This window comes from Abramis brama (assembly GCF_963993115.1).
Source record: "Abramis brama genome assembly, chromosome: 5".
Classification (NCBI taxonomy): Eukaryota; Metazoa; Chordata; class Actinopteri; order Cypriniformes; family Leuciscidae; genus Abramis; species Abramis brama.
The window spans coordinates 39937899-39949135 of NC_139967.1; the positions used below are offsets into that span (position 1 = coordinate 39937899).

The 11237-nt window shown below is 38.0% G+C and overlaps 1 protein-coding gene across 2 annotated transcripts in view; it reads right to left on the reverse strand.

Moving 5' to 3' along the window:
* Positions 1-6375, reverse strand: part of fer (fer (fps/fes related) tyrosine kinase) — a 42145-nt gene extending 35770 nt beyond the window's left edge. The window contains exon 1 of one of the 2 annotated variants that reach the window (XM_084113313.1): positions 5886-6375. The gene's annotated coding sequence lies outside the window, so the exon portion shown is untranslated. The remainder of the gene's footprint in view (positions 1-5885) is intronic. The other variant, XM_084113314.1, reaches the window with a different exon arrangement.
* Between the last annotated feature and the right edge of the window lie 4862 nt (positions 6376-11237).

Here is an 11237-nt window from a genome sequence, read left to right on the forward strand (position 1 = left end):
CACTTTGCTTAATGGGTAGTTTTACTCTATAGAAGCAAGCAACCAAATAAACACAAGATGTAGGCTAAGAGGATGTTTCTGTTAAACATATAAACCACAAGTGATTTTTTTAGTTTTTTAAAAGAAATTTCTATTTTACCTAATAGTCCACTTCCATTGCCTCCCAATAGAAAACCACAGACAGCTTTTTACCAAACAATAGTAGTGAGAAAAACAGATTTGTCTGGAAAAAAATATAGGCTATGCAGAAGACCTAGACGACTGACGTGTCACACTCAGGACGTGTTCCTCCAAGAATCACACCAAAAACATGATCTGTTCACACCTCAAAGTCCAGTCTTAAATAACCACGTAACAAAAAGCTTCACAAATAATTCTTACCTTGTTATCAACACGTCTCCATTTCGCTAAATAACCTCACCCAACCAGTGCGTGCAAGCGAAACCGAGGAATGTGGCTTAAACCAGTGAACATTCATTCCGGGTTTCATAATACAGGTTAATTGAAAGAGAATGAAGTTTATCAATTGCAAATCAAGCAAAAACAGACTTCCTGTATGACAACCGTCTAAAACCCACATGAGTGGCCTGTCAAGAAAACAGCCAGATCTACTAAAAGTCAATGACTGTTGAAACGAAAGTATAGACAGTAACACAACACCACATTTTACACCTCTCAAGTCACTTCATAGCAACTAAAATAAGTATGAGAACAACTTCAGCTATTTGTGCCTTGAGGCTAGCGTGACAACATGCCACAATTAATGACACTGAGACATAACAGTACTGAACTGTGTGCTACAATTAAATCAAAATGCTTCTAATATCAAAAATGGTGACCGTGGTGGACTGGTTTACCGTCGGGTACTAAAGCAGAAGGTTGTTTAATTACTCAGATTAGTAATGTAGTTTAATTCTTCACAAAGCCCTTAATAACCTCTTTATCTAAGAGTACAAACCTTCTGCTCCCCTTCTTCCACCAAAGGGAATAGCCTAACACTGGGTCACATTTAGCTTATAGAACCACCGATTCATTAAGAAGCTTACAGGAAGGCAGTTTCTTTTGAGGACGTTTGCCACTAAAAGTGATGAAGACAATTGAGTTGTATTGAAAGACTTATGGAAATCATAAAACTGTTTTTATTAAATGAGGCATACTCTTTATCATGAGATATCTTCGTTTGTGAGGGTTAAAAGTAGTGTTCTGGCAATATACTTTTAAAATGACATTATTGCCATCATAAAAAGTGAGCAAGTTAAACTTGATTGGGATATTTTTATTCTGCTTAACTACCCAAGTTCACAGTAAACGTACAGTTTGTTTAAATAGTCAACCATTAGACTATAGGTGGGGGGTAAGTAAGTTGTGTCAGTAAGCCACAAGAAGAGGCCAATGCAGACAATGTTAATTGAATGTGACTTCCTGTGAAGTGTGGTTTCCTGAGAAGATTACTATTCTGATAAACACTGTTAAAATGTACAACTTGTAACATATATATTATGTACTTGGCAAGGTCAAATTAGGGCTGTGAAAAATAATGTGTTCGTTTCTGCAATTAATATTTTCTCTTTAACACATAAAAAATATTTAATGCAATTAATGCAGCATCCATTTTTTCCCTTTCCTGAAGTAGCTATGCTAATGTCTACCAAATAGGTAGGAAAACTTATAATGCCCTGGGAATGTTGCCATCCTAGGCCACTTCCACCTGGCTGTCTGCTATGGATACTCTTGAACAGAGTCAAATACTGCCTTGTTTTAGTAGGAAATACTTCTTAGCAAACTTTTAGTTAATACTGTAGACTTATATTGCTCCAGGGTGCAAGAATTCAATGAGTAAACGTTCAGCGGGAGAGAGGATCCAGCGTGTTTGTAGGCAGTGGCTAAAAACGTAAATATGGAGAACGGCGCAACTGAAAATCTGACAAAAACCTTTGTGTTTGTAGTCAACATTTCAAATTGGATGACTACGAACAGTGTTCTAGGTTAAATGGAGGGGGAAAATTGAAAAAACTGCCGTTCCTTCAGCTCCTCCCGAAGCAAAACGCCATAGCGTGCAGGTATGAAAGCTGAAAGTGAACATCGTACGATACTGTTTTCAGTGATAAACCTACCTTTACAATAACTCTATAAGACATTTTGGTCCGAACTAGTGGTCGACCAATATATATCGTCCAGTATTTGGCAGTTTTTAATTATCGGTGTTACTATAAGTTTACTGTCTTTGTTTAGTCCAACAGTTCAGAAAAAGGTAGAATAAAGAAAGCAAATGGTAAATGAAAAGTATTACAGCACTTGCATTCTATTATTAATAACAGAAAGGCCACCGCTATAATACTTTCTCATATTCATCCATGTGAATTGGATTTGGACAGGAGATTTCTGCTGTCACTGGACAAACATGAGCAACAATCTTTAAATTCTTGATTTTAAACCATGCTGCTCTATATCCAGTTGGCCACTGCCATATTCATGCCATATTCACTGTAGTGTTGTCACGATACCAAAATTATTGTTTCGATACCGATACCAAGTCAAGTATTGCGATTTCGATACTTTTTCGATACTTTTCCTGAAAAGGGAGAAACACTCTCAAATATCATTGCTGTGCTTTATTTTAAAACCGGGACAACATTCTAATCATATAACACACTAATAAATGAACATATGAACAGCAGATATATTAAACATTTGAACAAAATATGAAATATCAAAATATAAAAAATAAATTAGAGCAATGACATTCAAGGTAAAAAAATTATAAATTTAGCAGCATTATCTCATTTATCATAAGAAACATAAGAGCTTTATCTTGATTCTGAACTTTGAATAAAAATATGAACAGCGATTATATTAAACAATGTTTAATATTGGTAACATATGATAAGCCTCATTGGTGATATATTTGGCATGTGGGGAGAGAGTTGTGGAAGGCCTATACTTCATGTTAAACATAAATGTATAGCAGCAAAGACAACGTCGGCAGTGTTGACGGCAAAATAGGCTACAGAATAATTCGTTCTGTATTGAGAGGTGCAATATTTGAAAATCGATAATATTTTTTTAAATTACATTTAAATTGTATTTATGTCAAAACTTTCAAACATCAAAATGTCATTTATTAATATGTATTCGTGTCAAAATGACATAGAAACATCTTTTCCTATTCTATTTTGCCTGGAAACGCTTCCAACACGCTTGCGTGTCGCGTGAAAAATAGGCGTCGGTTCTATTTCTAGCATGCACGCGTTTTCCGCGCGTCTCGAGCTGCGCCCAGACGCGTGTGTCACGCAGGCAGTTAACATGGGAGCCAAAATAAAAACGGACACGACACGCAGCCAGTGTGTCGCCGGCCTTACAAATCTGGAATGCGGTCATTCTTAGAAGTATCGATACTAATAAATTAAGGAATCGTGACGTTTTTAATTTCCGATTTACTTTTGAAGTATCGGTGCACCGTGCAACAGAGCAAGGTAGGCATCGTACTTCCATATGTCACTCCTCGCGTCATCTTTTTCTACGAGTCGTGGACCACTTGTGCTCGCACATGCAGCCATCTCGCTGTAGTGTTTTGTCACATGACACTGACAGCGGCAGGTTCTTTGCTGCGTGCGTCAGGAAAAAAACACAGATGTCCATAGGGAGGCAGTTTTTTTGTTGTTGTTGTTGTTGTTGTTGTTGTTTTTTTAAGTATCGATACTGATAAATTTAGGTAACGTGACGTTTTTAATTTCCGAGTATCGCGATACTTTTGAAGTATCGGTACACCGTGCAACACTAATTCACTGTGTAGGCTACCTGTTCTTTATTTGAGAAAATATGATTTCCAGTGGACAGATTTACTTCCTTTTTGTCCATGCTTTTTACAATTTCTTTATTTGAGAAAAATCCTATAGTACTACAGAATCAAGAAGATGCTCCTTAAAGTATAAATCTTTTATTTCACAGGTTTTAAATTTTCCTCATATTGATTCATTCACAAATGATGTATTTCTAATTGAGTAACTATTATTTAAAATAAATATAAATGACTGCAGCATGTGCTATTTACTATTTTAAAATAAATAATAAAAAAATAAACATAAATATGAGTAATATATATAACAGCTTTATATCCCTGCTCTCTAATATATCGTCATTGGCAATCAAAAAATGTAAAAAGTCTATTGGTTGACCATTGTGCGTTGCGCCTATACACGCAATGTGAAATATTTAACAATGTGAAACCTGCAGAGGTAGAAGGAGGGGGTTCGACCAAGCAATCGAACCAAGTCTGAAACCAGCTTAATAAAACCAATAATGAAATCAATACCAAAAAACACAGCAATTCCAATTTCAATGACAGCTCAAAAGCAAAAGCCAGGTCCATCTGTGAAAACACATCATAGAGCTGTAAAATAACCACTGTGCTGTATAATCCTCTCTCACCCATAACACAATTAGGCTGGTTAATGCACATCAGTGGGAGTTTAGCTCAACAAGGATTTGCTGTGTGCAACAGAACAGCTCTGTGGGGGCACTGAGCTGGGCTTGAATAGCACTTCTGAGCAAACTAGCCGAGGAATGTGATGCGAGTCCTTTATTTGAGCGTCTGAAGAACAGGACACCAAACATAACATGTAAACAAACTCAGCTTCTTCTGGTGACCGCAATTGCTTTATGTTAACAATAACATAATGGCGATCAAAGACGCATACAAGTGTGTACTTCAATTGCAATTCAGGTTAAATGTGCTCTGGATGTTTCTTACCACATGTTTTAATAATTGCTGCCATCTCATCCCAGTGGTTGTGACAGTTCTCCCACAGGAAATGAGTAGCATGTTGCTCAAAATCCAAAACACTGTTCAAATCCAAAACATTAGCATAGACTCCCAGTTGTCAATGGCAGAAATGAACTAAAACATAGTGAGAATAAGCAAAAGGACTGTGAGTTAATTTTCATGTTAGGCATATAGTGGCCACAAAATATATTTGCACACTTGGTTTGTGTCATACATAACTGGATGAATTGCATTATACTGCATATTATGTATTGTATTATAACAAATATCAAACCAAGTGGAATTTATTTTAAATAAGGCCAGCACAAGCACACTTTTTTGTTGGACTTTAAATTATGAATGATGTACATGAACGTTTGACAACCAGAAGATGGTTGAAAAATATTTGTATTATACACAAAACACTGAATACAAAATTATTCAACATCTAGTTATAACGTTCATGCCCATCATTCAGCACTACTATACATCAGATCTGATGCCATAACTGTACCATGGTGCAACTACAGTAATGTTTAGTAAGGGTAATTCAAATAGTTTATGATAATTAAATAAAAGAGGAAATTCAAAGGATTTTTCCCAAATCCCAATCATTGTTCAATGGTCTGACCAATTTCCTTATGCACAAAGCTCTTCTCAGCATTCCTCCACAATGCACATGTGACACAATCTGACAGAATAACATTACATACTAATAATATGCGATTGTTTGAACTGGTCAATGTGAATAAACCGCAGTTTATCTGGTCCCTTATCGTACCGCTGTTGTCAAAAGTTTAAGAAGAGTGACGGGCGACTCTTTCTTTGATTTCAGATATAACACAAATTCACACATCCATAACCACCACAAATAACATTTACTGACAGTTGACAAACTGCAGAACACATTTTATAGGCTTACTAAACATGTTCATTGGCTTTCCTGTGCTGGTGGGACGCTAGCCGCTGCTAGCGCTGCACTGCTAATGCTGCCTGGCCTTTTCCTTTGGAAAAACAGCAAAGGAATTGAATACAATCGCGCATAACCGAGACTCGCGGCACACTAAACGCCATTTACGTGAGAAAAAAATTGCGTATGAGATAGAACAGTTCATTGGCTTACTGTAATGGTGTATTGTAGTATTTGTCCTTGTTTCCTGATTCCTCGGTATTCCTCTTTTCTTTGACTGGGGTTGGAGGAGTTGAGTTGGGATTCGGGAGGGGTTTCCGCTCACTCCAGTGCTACCACAGGCTTATGACGTTTACCGCACGACCCTCCGAGCCCTGCAACAATGTGTATGTGTCTGTGCGTGTGTGTGGCCAAGAATGAGTATTACTGCATTTACTGTATATATTTCAAAGTAGAAGACAGACAGGTGTTCATTTTGGTCATTGACACGAGGGGTGTGGAGGAGTAGGAGGCTGCTGCAGAACGGCTCTTATCGAGATACACAACTGCTGAAGTGATTGAATATCCTAGTTGTATACACTTTCGAAACACTTAACTTTAAGAGCGAGAACCAGTCACCCCCTCATACTCAGTGTGTTAAGATTAAATGGATGCTCAGCAGATGTCTGTCTGTCTGGGACACCAAATATCCGTAGTCTGTTTTCAGAGTAATTATAAAAATGTCCATTAGATGGTGCTATTTTGCCCAGATGAACACATTCGTGGACTTGACTTTTTACCCTTACGAAAATTTACCATGGTTTTACTACAAGTTAAGCCATGGTTATTGTGGTTAAACTAGTAGCCGGGTCATTCCTGGTATGCGGTGACTTTCCTGTCCCAATGATTTATTTACTCATATTTTCTCTAAAATGAGTCACATATTTATAATAAATGGCTTAAATTGTAGATTTAAATATTCTTTACCATTTAAACAGAGATAATAGACATTAAAAATACTATTTTGTATTTTACACAATTTTAATTGGTGTATGCATTCAATTTTATCATGTCCTCAGTGCACAGTAATCAACTTCTGCAAGAAATATAAACCATGAAATGGCAAAAACCTCAAAATATTTTTAAATTATGTTATTGACTAGGCTAAACTGCCTCTAATCATACATATAAATCATGTGAAAATTTAAGTCTTTTTCTTTAAATTTTCTTCAATTACTGCGTCCCTGAAGTCATCTTCCACCCTGTTAGTATGTACTTTTCTGCCTTCCAAATCTGACTGCAATTTCATTGAGACCATTTTCAAGAAGTGACATCATTTATTTTTCCCGCTGGAATTCAACTGTACAAACTGAGGAAAGCTTCAACTCTCACTCCTAACTTTATTTTTAGTTTTTGAAATGTTATCCTGCTTGTCCCACCCTTAAAGTTCCACCCTGTTAGGCTATGTTATTGAGAATGTTTGTCCTATCAAAAAAAATTAAAAACAAATCTGATATAGTTATAAAAGTTCTGTTCATCTGTAGAAGGTTACCTAGCTAAATGTTAATCACTCAAAGAGCTATGACTAACTTAGCTCAGAATTTTCCACCCTGTTAGATTCCACCCTGTTAGGTCTATAAACCTAACAGGGTGGAATGTGAAACTAACAGGGTGGAAATTCTAATAGAATTTTGTATATGTTTGTTAATCTAGTTAATTCAAATTAATTATAGTATCTTTATTTTTAATCAGACATAAATAAATAAAAATGTAATTTATTATGTCTGTCTTCTCTAATTTGTAAATATTTCTCTAGCCATCTGAAGAGAGAATTGTTTTGCCACCATGATTGATTGTGATAAGGAACCACATAGTTATTTTTTGTGTCCCTCCCCCAAAGGAAATTTGGATTTTAATTTTATTTTATTGTTTTGAAACAGTATTATATAGGTGCAGTTCCAAACATTACTGATGGCAAACCATGCAGGACAATGACAAAAAGCTCATCCACTGAACCTTTTAACACTGGTGTTCCACCCTGTTATATTCCGTTCCACCCTGTTATGCTCCTTTCCACCCTGTTAGACAAGTCATTTTAAATAATAATTTGACAGCACTGTTAAATGTTTGGTATACTTCTGTCTTATTTTGTGAGGCGAGGAGCACGAACAGCATAATATATGTTTTTGAGCCAAATTTTTTATTATTATTTACCATACTATTTGCAAAAATGGGCACAAAAAGTACCTGTTTTTAATAAACAAGACATATACTATTCATCAAAAATTGTTTTGCTTGTTTCAAGAAGAAAAAAAAATTATAAGATGGCATAAGGGACATATACTACCCAAGAAAAGTTCATTATTGTTTAACATTTACATTATTAACATGTTGTGATAACTATGTATATGTCCCTAACAGGGTGGAATATTTCCATGGACAGTGTCTGAACAATCTACCCATAATTATTAATTTTTGAGTCCCTGAGCTTGACCAATATGTATTCCTTATAGTTAAACATGCCACTATTTTGGTAGAATGCTAAAAACATGAAAATCATGTACTTTTTTTTCCAACACTTATGAAGCCAAAATGTCACCGCATACCAGGAATGACCCAGCCACAAATTAGCAATGGTATTTGTAGAACTGTGGTTATACAAATGGTAATCAATCCGCCAAAAAACATGGTTCCCTTTTGATTTTGGTCACTTCGACATTGTGCCGGAATCTGACGCTTTGGGGAAATATCTTTCAAAAAGAAATACGGAAACTCATTGAATAACCCTGTTGTTCTACAACGGCCAATGGCACTCAAGCGCGCGAAATAGGGACGGGCTTGCTCCCTATATAAGGCAGCACTGAGCAACATTGCCTCATAATCTTACTCTTTCAAGAGAATGCATACAAGAAGCCTCTTTCAATGTTTAGTCAGCCCCTACAGTAGACAACGCTTCTACACCTATCCTCTTCAGCATTCCGGTGAGTTCTTTGAGAATTTCCTAGATAACATTAAGCAAGTCTAGCAGCGCATGTGCGGGTCCCATGATCTCCCATCGAGCTCCCGATGGGGCATGACACTTTCGTCTTCACGATATAGACAGCGTCCTGTCTCATAGTGCCGTTCTGTCTTGTACAGAGCCTAAATACAGTGAGGAAAATAAGTATTTGAACACCCTGCTATTTTGCAAGTTCTCCCACTTGGAAATCATGGAGGGGTCTGAAATTGTCATCGTAGGTGCATGTCCACTGTGAGAGACATAATCTAAATAAAAAAATCCAGAAATCACAATATATGATTTTTTAACTATTTATTTGTATGATACAGCTGCAAATAAGTATTTGAACACCTGTCTATCAGCTAGAATTCTGACCCTCAAAGACCTGTTAGTCTGCCTTTAAAATGTTGGAGCAATCATTAGAAAATGGAAGAGGCTAAACATGACTGTCAATCTCCCTCGGACTGGGGCTCCATGCAAGATCTCACCTCGTGGGGTCTCAATGATCCTAAGAAAGGTGAGAAATCAGCCCAGAACTACACGGGAGGAGCTGGTCAATGACCTGAAAAGAGCTGGGACCACCGTTTCCAAGGTTACTGTTGGTAATACACTAAGACGTCATGGTTTGAAATCATGCATGGCACGGAAGTTTCCCCTGCTTAAACCAGCACATGTCAAGGCCCGTCTTAAGTTTGCCAATGACCATTTGGATGATCCAGAGGAGTCATGGGAGAAAGTCATGTGGTCAGATGAGACCAAAATAGAACTTTTTGGTCATAATTCCACTAAACGTGTTTGGAGGAAGAAGAATGATAAGTACCATCCCAAGAACACCATCCCTACTGTGAAGCATGGGGGTGGTAGCATCATGCTTTGGGGGTGTTTTTCTGCACATGGGACAGGGCAACTGCACTGTATTAAGGAGAGGATGACCGGGGCCATGTATTGCGAGATTTTGGGGAACAACCTCCTTCCCTCAGTTAGAGCATTGAAGATGGGTCGAGGCTGGGTCTTCAAACATGACAATGACCCGAAGCAAACAGCCAGGATAACCAAGGAGTGGCTCTGTAAGAAGCATATCAAGGTTCTGGCGTGGCCTAGCCAGTCTCCAGACCTAAACCCAATAGAGAATCTTTGGAGGGAGCTCAAACTCCGTGTTTCTCAGCGACAGCCCAGAAACCTGACGGATCTAGAGAAGATCTGTGTGGAGGAGTGGGCCAAAATCCCTCCTGCAGTGTGTGTGTAAGGCCCGTTATATTGGCCCAATTGCCGGTTCGCCAATACACGGGGAAGGTATCACGTGTTCTGTCCTCACTCATTCAAAGTATTGGTTGGTTAAATTTGCAATACATTTAGTTATGTATTCTCTCATTATTTCATCTGACTCCATAAATGAAAGGTTTTAATAATATCTGTGCCTCACTAAAAGTGAGCGAATGTTTGACTATTCCTTATAACCATTAAAGGAACAATGTCATAATCAGTTAGAATAATCACATGTAACAATTTAATATTTCAGATATCAGAGATCAATTCCACAATCAATTCAAATATCTAGAACATGATTATACATTGGTTACACCAAAGAATCTTACCCAGCTTGTACCTGATCTAGAGAGAGAGAAAGGGAAAGAAAGAGAGAGAGAGAGAGAGAGGGAGAGACCATCTATTCCATTCGTGACCAGCAAAGAAGCCCCGAGAGTCAGAGCACACCTTCCTTTATCCTCTGACCAGGTGACATGGGGGATGGGCGAGACCACCCTCAAATGGCTTCTATTCAATGAAAGGGGGGCTGGCCTATCTGGCCTTATCTCTAAACCAGTTTTCTCTAAGCTTCTCTAAACCTTATTTCCTTTTATTTTATCTATCTGGATATGAGATATCTGTACCACTCACTTTGAGACATTTCAAATGACACCAAAAACGCAAGTCAATGATAAACATTCACATTAAACTATGTTCTTGTGTGAGTTCTTTGTTGTTTCTGAGGGGAAGAAAGGCTGTATGGGGAGGTCGAATGTTAATTAGCCAGCAGGGCCATTTTGTCTCATAGACCAGGCCTCAACCAGTATTTTCAGTCTTACAGATTCCCTCCTTGATCCCGTGGGTCACATTCTGATGAACACTTACGGGGTCACAGTAAGACGTTTGTTATAATCCTTGAAGATGTAGCACAATAATTGTCTTTGCAATGACGGTCTCTGTAGAAGCTCAGTGGACTGTGTTCACCTGCAGAACACCTGTTCTCTTCAGGTGTATAGCTTGAGTCCAGCACGTGGATGAATGCGTTCAGATTCTCTTCCTGTAATCCTGTGAACATGAGCAAAGTTCATAGAGTCAATCTGGACCTTTTGTGACTTGTTCAGTTGACGTGTCATTCCTTCATGGAGAAACTTCCGCTTCCCTAGCACCTTCTCCGCGATGATGATCTGACCCTTCTTGACCAATCCGGTCACCTCCAGCGGTACGGTGGTCTGGGCAGACCTCAGTGGATGAAGGGGTTCTCCTTCGATCCACACTGATTTTTGTGTGAGACACCTGAAAAGCATCTTAAATGTCCGCTTCACGATTGAGCACATATGAACTTA